The sequence below is a fragment of the Nicotiana tomentosiformis genome, chromosome 12 (genome assembly GCF_000390325.3).
Source record: "Nicotiana tomentosiformis chromosome 12, ASM39032v3, whole genome shotgun sequence".
NCBI lineage: Eukaryota > Viridiplantae > Streptophyta > Magnoliopsida > Solanales > Solanaceae > Nicotiana > Nicotiana tomentosiformis.
Window position 1 is genome coordinate 105493247 of NC_090823.1, and position 13067 is coordinate 105506313.

General features: G+C 40.9%; 1 pseudogene; it reads left to right on the plus strand.

Annotated features, from left to right (window-relative positions):
- The first annotated feature begins 1170 nt into the window (after positions 1–1170).
- The window catches only part of LOC104094687 (probable metal-nicotianamine transporter YSL7), a 41851-nt pseudogene continuing 29954 nt past the window's right edge, over positions 1171–13067 (plus strand).

The window sequence follows — 13067 nt, forward strand, 5'->3', positions numbered from 1 at the left end:
ATAAAATCAAACATTTTATTTTTTTCAAAAACTAACAAAAAAGGTGCCTACGTGCCCCGGAATAACTTTAAAATTTGTACATAAGTCATAAATATTGTTATGAAGCTTATCGAACACTCTGAATCTAAATTAGGGCCGGGTATCAATAAAAACCCAAGTATGATCAAATTTAGAAATTCTTAAACCTTTAAATTTCTAGTTTAGCTAGGGACATTCGAATTCGATTCCGGGTATACGCCCAAGTCCCAAATTACGATACGGACCTACCGGAACTGTCAAAATACTGATCTGGATCTGTTGGCTCAAAATGTTGACTGAAGTCAACTCAGTTGAGTCAACTCACTGATCTGCGTCGGACAAATTTACGGACCGCGCGCGTAAGTCGAGGAATGCTGAATAGTACTTTTCGAGGTCTCAGAATATAGAAATGAATATTTAAAATTAAAGATGACATATTGGGTCATCACACCGCAATATATGCCATGTTTTAAAAGATCCAGGTGTGTTTTCATTATGCCCAGTCCCAAGACTCGCCTCAAAGACACTCTTTAAAACATTGGTATAAACACACGTAGACAAACTTGAAGTGATGTAGACACTCATTGTCGATCTCTTTAAACTAAAAATCTATCATGATTAAAAAAAAAAAAGAATAACTAAAATGACACCAGATAGCCACTCTAAACGGATGCCACTGCATACTGAATTTCAGTTTTTCAATTTAATTTTTAGGACAAAAATATCCTGAGTTGTCTTGAAATTAAGATTTTTAGCTTAAAATTTCAGAATAATAAGTATTGACTAATCTCTAAATACCATCTTTGAGAATGGCTATGTGTGCACTTGCCCCTAACTTGTATCCCTTGATCATCAATTTCGATTCATATATGGATTAGATTAACATTATTTCATGTTCTAAGAAATATTTATTTTGTTGGTCAAATTACCAAAGGATTTTGTTCTGTTGGTAATCGGTTAGTAATTTGTTGTTAAATAACGGGTCACTTCTTCCCGCAATATTTAGCAATGGATTCTTAATTTACCAACCGAAATGATCCGGTGGTAAATAATCTGTTCGTAATTCGTCAGTGACCTGTGGCTATTAAAATTGCAAGAATTTGATCGCTAGCCTATTTTGTTTCATAATCTATTTAGTTTCCTAATTAGACTATGATAGCAGAAAGTGGAACTTTTAATTACCTAGTAGGTTTAGGTTTAGGATTACTCCTTGGGAGTTAATTCACGAAAGACTAGCCAAGAGGCTACGGATTTGCACGTGAAGATGGCTACGGATTTGGTAGCTTGCCTACATTTGGTTTCAAAGCCTATGCCAAGAGGTTCTATTTTGATTTCACCTCAACATATGTTGGAGTTGGTATGCTCTTCCCCTACATGGTTAATGTTTCGTTGCTAATTGGTGCTATTATATCGTGGGCTATCATGTGGCCGATGATTGAAGAGAAGAAAGGCGATTGGTACTCTGACCAGTTATCCGCATCAAGTCTTCATGGTATCCAAGGATATGTTGGGAAAAAATAATATCCTGCTCAGGAATAATATTCACGATAAATAACAATAATATAAGAGATTAACAACGACACCAAATCTTTTAACGGGGTAAAATACAATATCCGAGCGGAGCAATATAATACTACTATAATATTACAACTTGATAGTGTTAAGAGATTAGGACAACTTCAAAAGAAATAAATATTCTTTATTTTAAACACCTTACTACAATATTACTCACTCAATATTTATCTCACAGACTACAATCTGTGGATTACTGTAACGACCCGTCCTGTCGTTTTGAGCTCTAGCGCGTCGTTCGGCGGTTTGAGCCCTTGGGTAGCTTCACTTTATGCTTTATGACTTGTACGTGTGGTCGGAATTGAATATCGGGAAGTTCAGAGTTGATTCGGATGGAAACTTCTAATTTCGGAAGCTTTAAGTTGGAAGAATTGACTAAGGTTTGACTTTTGAGTAAACGACCTCAGAATCGGGATTTGAAGGTTCCAATAGATTCGTATGATAATTTCGAACTTGGGCATATGTTCGGGTTGAGTATCGGGAGGTCCGGGAGCATTTCGGCGCTTATTATGGAAAGTTAACATTTTGAAAGTTTAAGAATTTTTTAAGTTTAGTTTGAACTGGATTTTGGTGTTATCGATATTCGTTTAGAGTTCCGTGCCTTGAAATATGTTCGTATCATGATTTGTGACTTGTGCGTAAAGTTTGGCATCATTCCGGAATATTTTAGTGTGATTCGGACGCGTTCGGCAAAGTTTGAATGTTTGGAAGTTCAAAGAAGGATTTCGATCGTCGATTCGTAGTTTCGATGTTGTTTGGCTTGATTTGAGACCTCGACTAAGTTCGTAATGTGTTTTGGGACACATTGGTATAATTGGTCAAGGTCCTGGGATCCTCAGGTGGATTCCGGATGGTTAACGGATCGGTTTTTGGACTTAAGGAAAAAGATAGAGAATTCTGGTTGCTAGTGCAACCGCTTCTGCGGAAGCTTCATCACAGAAGCGGCTGGGAGTGAACTGCAGAAGCGGCTGGGAGTGAACTGGGCAGAGGTCGCAGGTGCAAAGAAATTCCCGTACCTGCGTGATAGCAGATGCGACCACTGGAGCGCAGAGGCGGATTTTGCTCGGGAAGGATGGGACCGTATATGCGATCGAATTCCGCAGAAGCGGAACCACAGCTGCGATTGAAGTGTCGCAGAAGTGAAGGCGCAGAAGCGAAGGCGCAAAAGCGCTGGAGGGGCCGCAGATGCGGAGGTTAAGGGGCCTGAGGGAACCGCAGAAGCGGATTTTCTTGCCGCACTTGCGGAACCGCGAAGCAATCAATTGGCCGCATGTGCGGTGATCGTTAGGTAGAGGACTTGGTTTTATACGGGATTTGGCCTATTTTCTTTTATTTTTACTTGGTTGGGGCGATTTTTTGAGAGCTTCAAGGGGAGAGTTTTCGTCATCTATGGCAAAGTAAGTTATTCCCACCTATTGTAAGTTAAATGTATGGATTCTACAAGGATTTAAAAATAAAAATTAGTAGAAATTGCGGGATTTTGGTAGAAAATCTAGAATTAGATATTTTTGAACTTTGACAATGAAATTGGGTATTGGAATTGGGAATAAATCATATATTTGAGTTCGTTGTGTTATGGGTAAAGTTTATTTCAAAAAATTTCGGAATCCGGGCACGTGGGCCCGGGGGCCCGGAGGTTGATTTTATTAAATTTTGGAAACGAAGTTGGGAATTGTTATGAATTGATTTATTATGAGTATTAGAGTTTATTTTTATTGGTTTGCACATTGTTTGACTAGTTTTGGAGCGACGGGCGTCGGTTTGAGGTGTTAGAGTGGCGTCGGAACCGATTATGGAACTTCGGTGCGAGGTAAGTCTCCTGTCTATCTCTGTAAGGGGGAAACTATCCCTAGGTGATGTATTTGATATGTGCTACTTGTTGCGGGGGCTACAAATGCACGAGGTGATGAGAGTCCGTACGTAGCTAAACTCACGTTATTGTCCGGGTAGACTTATGTTCACGCCATGCTATAATTGTACTTTAGGAGTTATCTTTGCTCGTTTAATTCCTTTATTTCGCATTACGAATTGAGACTAGACTTGTGTAGAGTAATAGACTTGCTACTGTAAAGATTTGACGGGCTTCATGATTAGTCGCGGGTTAATTGTAATCCTCTTACGAATTTCTTCCGCGCAATGCGTTTTTATCAAAAGGTTTTCCTTAAATATTTATAACTCACACGTTTATTCGTGAATGGGGTCAAGGATCCGTTAAAGCTTCTTATTCTAATGGGATCGGGTCGTTCGCCTTGGCAGGATTATGTACCACACTCTCATAGGAGCGAGTCGTTCGCCTCAGCAGTATAATAGATGCATCTATGGTTCGTGTCGTTCGACCCTCGACAGTGCACACAACATGATGCTATCGGTCCGTACGCCTCAACATTTCTATAAAAATACTCTTATGGAATTGTGCATAATATTTGACAAGAAGCCAGTGTATCTGTGAGTTTTCCTGATTGAACTGTGACGACCTATCTGGTGAGGTCCATTATATATGTACTCCGGTTGAGGAGGTAACTGCTAATTAAAAGCTTGAGTTTATTGTTGAGAGGAGGATTGTACCACGTATTTATACTGTTTATTTTGTTTGTTTAGTCTGCCTCACATCTGTTTTCTTCCTGCTGCATTTGATTTATTGGACCACTAGTAAGTGTCGATGTCGACCCCTCGTCACTACTTCTCTTGGGTTAGGCTAGATACTTACTAGGTACGCGTTGATTTGCGTACTCATGTTACACTTGCTGCACTTATTGTGCAGGTATATATATATATATATATATATATATATATGTTTCTGGTGGTCCTCTAGGTGCAGAGGCGCGACTATTGCGGGAATTTTATGGTGAGCTGCACTTCCTTGTTACGATCCGCAGCATACAGAGTCTCCATCAGAGTTATTTATATTTTCTTGTCTAACTTGTACTCCAGACATGTGTTGTATTATAATTATACTCCTTAGTAGATGCTCATGCACTTGTGACACCGGGTTTTGGGGGTTTCTACTGGATGTTCAGTATGGTAGTTCACGTAAATATTATCATTTCACCCTGTAAATTCTATTTCATATTATTTAACTAAGGGAATTTATGATTTCAAAAGTAATAAATGAGTAATTAAGTTGATCAATCACCGTTGGCTTGCCTGATGGCTGCATTAGGGGCCATCACGACCTATAGTGGATTTTGGATCGTGACAGCTTGGTATCAGAGCGTTAGGTTCACTTGGGTCTCACGAGTCATGAGCAAATCTAGTAGAGTCTTGTAGATTGGTACAGAGACGTCTGTACTTATCTTCGAGAGGCTACAGGGCTGTTAGGAGAATTTCCCTTCTTGATTCCTCATCGTGCGATTTGATTCTTTCGAGGCTTATGCCTTTATTTTCTTCCTACTCAATCTTATCCGACGTGAAGCGCTTGTTATAAATTGGGCATCGAGGAGTTGGAGTGATACTGCAGACGTGGTGCAGGATGTTGTTTTTTCCAGCATATTTGGGCAGGCTATTATCATCGCCTTGCGGAAGGATGTTCTGTCACTTTAGCTCAGTATTTACATTTCCTATGGTTTTGAGGCTATGCATAAATTATTATGATGTTCACGCGTCGTTATCGCATAGTGTTGGTGTAATGGTAGAGTGCTTGTTTATGTGTCGAGGCAGTGAATGACTCGAAAGGAGGATTCCTCAGTGTATGGTCTAGAGGTTTGACATTTAATTCCAGCGGAGGAAAGGCAATCGGACTATAGATGTTCGGGCTTTGGTTGATGAAGTAACGAGACATGATATTTCGAGCATGGTGGAATTCGCATTTGTGATGTGGTGTCGTCGCCCTTGTTTGAACACATTAAGGTTCGCCAGTGTTATGGTCTTCTTGATTTGCCTTCGGGGCAGGGTGTTGTGAAATGGTACCTGAAAAGAGATGGTCAGAGATGGTGGTGTATGGCTGTTTCAGAATCGAATCAGCGTTTCTAATATTGTTGGCTCGAGAAAGATGATCTTCGAGGAGGCTTAGAGTTGGTAGAAAATTCATTAGTTCCGGTGCTACAGGTATGGATTTGAATTGAGGAAATAATTGGGCAGCGGAGTATGAGGAAGGACATGGCGGGAGGTGTCTCGCGGTGGTTGGATTACTAGTAGGTCAAGTATGAAAAGCGGAGGTCGAGAAGTTGCTTAAAGGAGATGGTTTGACCGAAGTAGGAGTGGCAGAGTAGCATATGGATTCTGTGGTAGGATAGCCACGTCCATTGAGGAAGACAAGAGTGATTTGGGAGGCATGGTGGTAAGTGACTAGGTCCACGGATTATAATTGGAATGGTGGTTAATGTACGGAGAAAGATTGAATATGGAAGAAAGGAGTTTGCTTGAAATGAAGAGGGGTGTGAAGATTTTATTATCGTTTCATATGCAACATGACCTTGAGTTTGGAAGGTGTTGTTGGACTTTCAGTTGATGTCAATGGGGAAGGAATGGACTTGTATAGCTGGTGGATGAGCATGGGCCCAGGAGGGTTTACTAAACTCGTGGTAGTTATACCAGGTGCATCGTCGTTGGAAGATGTTGGCGTAGAATACCACGAGTGGGTTTTCTCCTGTGAACAGGTTAGCGATTGCATTATTTTGATGAATTTTCTAAGAAGAGATCTACTTACTACTGGCAGAAGGTCGAATACGCGATTGTGGTCGGAATGTTTCATGAAAAGCTTAACAAAAGACTTCGAGAAATTTGGCAGGTTAATGGTGCGAGATCATGGTACTTGAGAAGGAGGAATCATTGTGGGCTCTACATTATGTGATGGTAGCTTAAAGCTAAGTGGGGGATCCCACCGTCTATGATTAAGTTGTGTGGTTATCTGCTTGTGCGGTTTCTGGTTATTGGTGCATTGGTGGATCATCCGTGACTAAGAAAAGAAAATATCAGGGGTAAATCGAGCAGAGGATTTGATGAAGGTATGCTATATCTCGCCTTATCGGTTCATATGCAGGTTTTGAGAAGACTCAGAGTTTATGCTTCTTGTGGATGTGACGTACAAGTAAATGAATTCATATGGTTGCTTCCTTGAGGGGGTGATCATGTGCTAGCAGAGCATTGGAGTTTGGTCATATTCGGGACCAAGTCACAGTGGGTGACTCTCAACAATAGTTCTAGTGGGTTCAAGAATTTAAAGTGGAGTGCTTAAGGATTTTGGGTCCATTGTGTGGTTAAGGATCGAGTTCTAGAAGTGGATTATGAACGGTACTTGGAGTGTTCTATGTTATCATCGAGTATGCGGTGCAATATTGGAGGAAAGGAAGGAAATTGCTTCGGATTCGCGAAAGGTCTTGCACAATGGGTGTACCCGTTGGAGATGCTATTGTGCACATAAGGAGAGTATGAGGTGGCTCATAAGTATTGAGACGATGTGGTCTCATGATGTGGGTCACTCGGGATGAGTGCGAATTTGGTTGGTTACATTTTTTAAGGAGTTATTATTATTTCTAAGGCAAGCTGAGAGTAAATTAGAAGAAGTTGGGTCGGTTAGTAATGGTTAAATCAGCATGATTGTGGCAATAATCAGTTCCTTCAGCTCGTGGAGTTACACATGTGGTTCGTGGTTGTACGTGCGGACTTGACAACCACCATAACTTGATTGATTTGGGAGGTATTTGATTCAAATGGCCTTGTTGTGTAAATGGATTTTGGAAGAGTTATGGTAATTTAGACCACGACTTGAGGTTGTATTTTCTGCAGTTATGGAAATTCAGTTGCGTATTGCAATTGTTCTTCTTAAATGAGTTAAGTGAAAGGTTTCTAGCCAATGAAGTATTTATTCTACTAGTAGTTCAGGGGTATGATTAATTCTTGTACCCTCGAGTAGCGGCGGGATAGGTGCAGTGAGCGATATGGAAATTGGAGGTTGAGGATCAAGGTTACGGTTCAGTTTTGATGAGAATGTACCGAGCTCGGAGGAGCGGGGGAAAGGATTCAGAAGTTCATAGTAAGATGGCGTTATCTTAGTATTACCTGAGAACAGTGTCCTGTGTAAGAGGCTTTGGGGTATTGATTAGCGAATTCTTGATTTGCCTTATAAAATTAGTACGGTTGGTGGTATGTTAGTCACTTGATTGTTAATGATTGAAACCAAGTATGGAGATTCTGGTATTGTCGCTAATGTGAGAGTTTATGCCTGAACGACGCTCTATTCGGTTGGTTTTGAACTGTGGAAGTTTGTTTCGGATTGGACGGTTGCTCGTGTGTGTCATGAATAGGGCCATTGTGGATCCTTGCAAGGTTATTGGCTCAGTATGGTATGATCAGGATCGGTTTTAGGTTAGTTGGTGGGTCTAATGTGAATGTGTGCTCTACGTCAGGTCAGATGTGTTCATTCATCATAGCATTGATTACAAAGGAGTCAGCGGGTATTGGATGTAATTCCCGCTGTCAGCTATTCCGTGTATTAATCAATTATGCCATATGGGTTGTGAGACGGCTTGATTATTCGCACATATGTTGAGGTCCCGTGTAGCTTGTGGTGTTATATGAGCAGGATAGCTCTCGAGATGCAGGTCATTTATAGCATCTTAGTCGTGCTGGAGCTTTGCAGCGTATTGCGCTATCCGTCTCCCCAGGGTTGTATTTTTGCACTTGGTGTGCTTGTGGTTGATATTCGGGTATTTCGTAGGTATGCACATTAAGGCTTGATGGGTATTCCCTTATTTATTGTTATGTGTGGATCGGGTGGCATGCCGCCACGGTTATTTTGTTTGGATGGGGTTGCACGCTGCAACGGTATCATGTATGGATCGGGTTGCACGCCGCAACAGTGAGATGTTGAGAACGATTCCCTATATCTATTCTTGTATATTTTGTTTCTCAATCTCTGAGAAGGGTTCATAGCGTCTGTTCGACCGTCTTATTCGTTATGCCGGCTGGATAGTTCCTTTACAGAGTTCATTTTTCCTTATGTATCGCATTCGAGCTTGTAGCTTGTTGGCGCATTATTGGAGTCATATGAGATTTTTAGCAGTGTTTGAGATGGCTTATTGCCTGAGCAGCTTGTACTAGGTGAGACGAGGTAATTGGAGCTGGGATCAGTGCGACCTGAGTTATGTAGGGTATATTAAAGAGCAAATATCGTTATTCAGATCATAATGAGGTAATAGTCATTGTCAGGAGGGGAGACTCCATGATTTGTTGATTCGGTAGGTGGTTATTAGTTTCTATACATCTCTGCCATCGTGGCAGTATTTCGAGAGTTGGGACAGGACTTATATGCGTCATGAGGCGTATTGCGAGCACCAGATTTGTGAAATTCTAGCTATTGTTATCGGAGGATATTATTATGGGCAACCGACTCATGTGGTGCATGGTGTGATTTCAGCATAAGTATTTCATCATGTCTTGGTACAATGTGTGGTGATTGATACGGTGTACGTATGTTAGAATCAGGTTTTGGCAGAAATATTCGGAGGTTAGAATTTAGTTCTAAGGCTTATTGACTAAATAAAAGGGAGAATCTGCAGTCTGACTCGAGCTGATGTGCTCAACTGGGTTGTGGTGGCACGGGCAGGTGCACGAGTCGTTAAACAGTGATTGTGGACAACTCCGGAGCCGTTCTTGGCACGTTCGAGGACAAATGTATGTTTAAGTGGGGGAGAATGTACCGACTCGACCGGTCGTTTTGAGCTATAGCGCGTCGTTCGGCGGTTTGAGGCCTTGGGTAGCTTCATTTCATGCTTTATGATTTCTACGTGTGGTCGGAATTGAATTTCAGGAAGTTCAGAGTTGATTCAGATGGAAACTTCTAATTTCGGAAGCTTTAAGTTGGAAGAATTGACTAAGGTTTTACTTTTGAGTAAACGACCTTAGAATTGGGATTTGAAGGTTCCAATAGGTTCATATGATGATTTCGGACTTTGGCGTATGTTCGGGTTGAGTATTGGATGGACCGGGAGCATTTCAGCGCTTATTATAGAAAGTTAACATTTTAAAAGTTTACGAATTTCTTAAGTTTGTTTTGAAGTGGATTTTGGTGTTATCGATATCCGTTTGGAGTTCCGAGACTTGGAATAGATTCGTATCATGATTTGTGACTTGTGCGTAAAGTTTGGCGTCATTCCGAAATGTTTGAATGTTTGGAAGTTTAAAGAAGGATTTCGATCGTCGATTCATAGTTTCGATGTTGTTTGGTGTGATTTGAGGCCTCGACTAAGTTCGTAATATGTTTTGCGAAGCGATGGTATAATTCGTCAAGGTCCCAGGGGCCTCGGGTGGATTCCGGATGGTTAACGGGTCGGATTTTGGACTTAAGAAAAAAGCTGGAGAATTCTGGATGCTGGTGCAACTGCTTCTGCGGAAGCTTCATTGCAGAAGCGACCTTGCAGAAGTGAGGCAGTGAACCGCAGAAGCGGCTGGGAGTGAACTGGGCAGAGGTCGTAGGTGCGAAGAAACTCCCGCACCTGCGTGATCACAGATGCAACCACTGGAGCGCAGAAGAGGATTTTGCTAGGGTAGGCTGGGACTGCATATGTGGTCAAATTCTGCAGAAGCAGAACCGCACCTGCGGTTAAAGCATCGCTGAAGCGAAGGTGCAAAAGCGCTGGAGGTGCTGCAGATGCAAAGGTTGAGGGGCCTAAAGGGAACCGCAGAAGCGGAGTTTCTGTCCGCACCTGCGGAACCGCAGAAGCAGAGTTTCTGGCCGCACCTGCGGAACCGCAGAAGCGGTCAATTGACCGCAGGTGCGGTGATCGTTGGGCAGAAGACTTGGTTTTATACGGGATTTGGCCCATTTTCTATCATTTTCACTTGGTTGGGGCGATTTTTGGAGAGCTTCAAGGGGAGATTTTTCATCATCTATGGCAAGGTAAGTTATTCCCACCTATTGTAAGTTAAATGCATGGATTCTATAAGGACTTAAACATGAAAATTAGTAAAAATTGTGGGATTTTGGTAGAAAACCTAGAATTTAGTATTTTTGGATTTTGACCATGAAATTGGACATAGAATTGGGAATAAATCATATATTTGAGTTCGTAGTGTTGAGGGTAAAGTTTATCATCGAAAATATTCGAAGTCCGGGAACGTGGGCCCGAGGGTTGATTTTATTGACTTTACGAACGAAGTTGAGAATTGTTATGAATTGATTTATTATGAGTATTAGAGTATATTTTTATTGGTTTGCACATTGTTTGACTAGTTTTGGAGCAACGAGCGTCGGTTTGAGGTGTTAGAGTATCGTCGGAATCGGTTATGAAACTTCGGAGTGAGGTAAGTCTCCTGTCTAACTCTGTGAGGGGGAAACAACCCCTAGGTGATGTATTTGATATGTGCTACTTGTTGCGGGGGCTACGTACGTACGAGGTGATGAGAGTCCGTACGTAGCTAAACTCATGTTATTGTCCGGGTAGACTTAGGTTCACGCCATGCTATAATTGTACTTTAGGAGTTATCTTTGCTCGTTTAATTCCTTTATTTCGCATTACGACTTGAGACTAGACTTGTGTAGAGTAATAGACTTGCTACTGTAGAGATTTAATGGGCTTCATGATTAGCCACAGGTTAATTGTACTCCTCTTACGAATTTCTTCCGTGCTATGCGTTTTCATCGAAATATTTTCCTTAAAAATTTGTAACTCACACGTTTATTCGTGAGTGGGGTCAAGGACCCGTTAAAGCTTCTTATTATAATGGGATCGGGCCGTTCGCCTAGGTAGGATTATGTACCATACTCTCATGGGATCGGGATATTCGCCTCAGCAGTATAATAGATGCATCTATAGTTCGTGTCGTTCGATCCTCGGTAGTGCACATAGTATAATGGGATCGGGCTGTACGCCTCGACATTTCTATAAAAATACTCTTATGGAATCGTGCCTAATATTTGACAAGAAGCCAATGTATCTGTGAGTTTTCCTGATTGAACTGTGACGACCTATCTAGTGAGGTCCATTATATATATACTCCGGTTGAGGAGGTAACTGTTAATTGGGAGCTTGAGTTTATTGTTGAGAGGAGGATTGCACCACGTATTTATACTATTTATTTTGTTTGTTTACTCTGCCTCACATCTGTTTACTTCCTACTGCATTTGATTTATTGGACTACTAGTAAGTGTTGATGTCGACCCCTCGTCACTACCTCTCTTGGGTTAAGCTAGATATTTACTGGGTATGCGTTGATTTCTATTCATGCTACACTTGCTGCACTTATTATGCAGGTATATATACATGTTTCTGGTGGTCCTCTGGGTGCAGAGGCGCGACTATTGTGGGGGCTTTACGGTGAGCTACACTTCCTTGTTACAATCCGCAGCATACAGAGTCTCCATCAGAGTTATTTATATTTTTTTGTCTAACTTGTACTCCAGACAGGTGTTGTATTATCATTGTACTCCTTAGTAGATGCTCATGCACTTGTGACATCGGGTTTTGGGGGTTTCTACTGGATGTTCAGTATAGTAGTTCACGTAAATATTATCATTTTACCATGTAAATTCTATTTGATATTATTTAACTAAGGGAATTTATGATTTCTAAAGTAATAAATGAGTAATTAAGTTGATCAATCACTGTAGGCTTGCCTAACGGCTGCGTTAGGCGTTATCACGACCTATAGTGGATTTTGGATCATGACAATTACTCTCTCTAACTCTATCTGGCTTCTCTCGATTTTGGTGTGCTTGAAATGAAGAAAGATGGCTTCTATTTATAGCAAGCCTCACCGTCCAAACAACCAATCAGATTTGGCTTTTACAAAATTAGATTTGCATCTTTCCAAAATCATATATGGCTTTTGAAAAATCGTATTTGTGTCTGCACAACTTGTTTCAGACGTCCATTCAACTTGTTGCATGCAATTTGTTATTTTCTTTTTCCTTTATTTCTTTTTTATTTAAATGGTTCCCATAAATTTTCCCGTTAGTTTTGATTTTTCTTCTTCATTCCAAGACTCGATCTCAATCTCTAGAAATCTTCAAACTTGAGGGGGTTTGTAAAGATATCCGCAATTTGATCATGAGATTTCACACACTTGAGCTCAACTTCCTTCTTGGCAATGCATTCTCTGATGAAGTGATACCTTATATCTATATGCTTGATTCGATCATGATACACTGAATTCTTGGCAAGTGCCTGTGCGGATTTGTTGTCAATACAAATCTCTGTAGCTTCAATTTTGTGATAAATTGAGCTCCTTCAACAATTTTCTCAACCAAATAACATGACACGTACATGATATTGCTGCCATATATTCATCTTCACAAGTCGAGAGGGTAACAATAGACTGTTTATTTGAACTCCGAGAAATAACAGAATCACCCTAGAAAAAAACAAAATCGATTGTGCTTTTTCTATCATCAATATCTCCGCATAATCACTATCACAATATCCCATAAGGTTGAAATCGCTATAAAAAGAATAAAATAGCCCAAAGTCAATCGTACCTTTTAGGTAACGAAAAATTCTTCTAGCGACTTTCAAATGAGTTGAAGTGGGAGCTTCCATGAA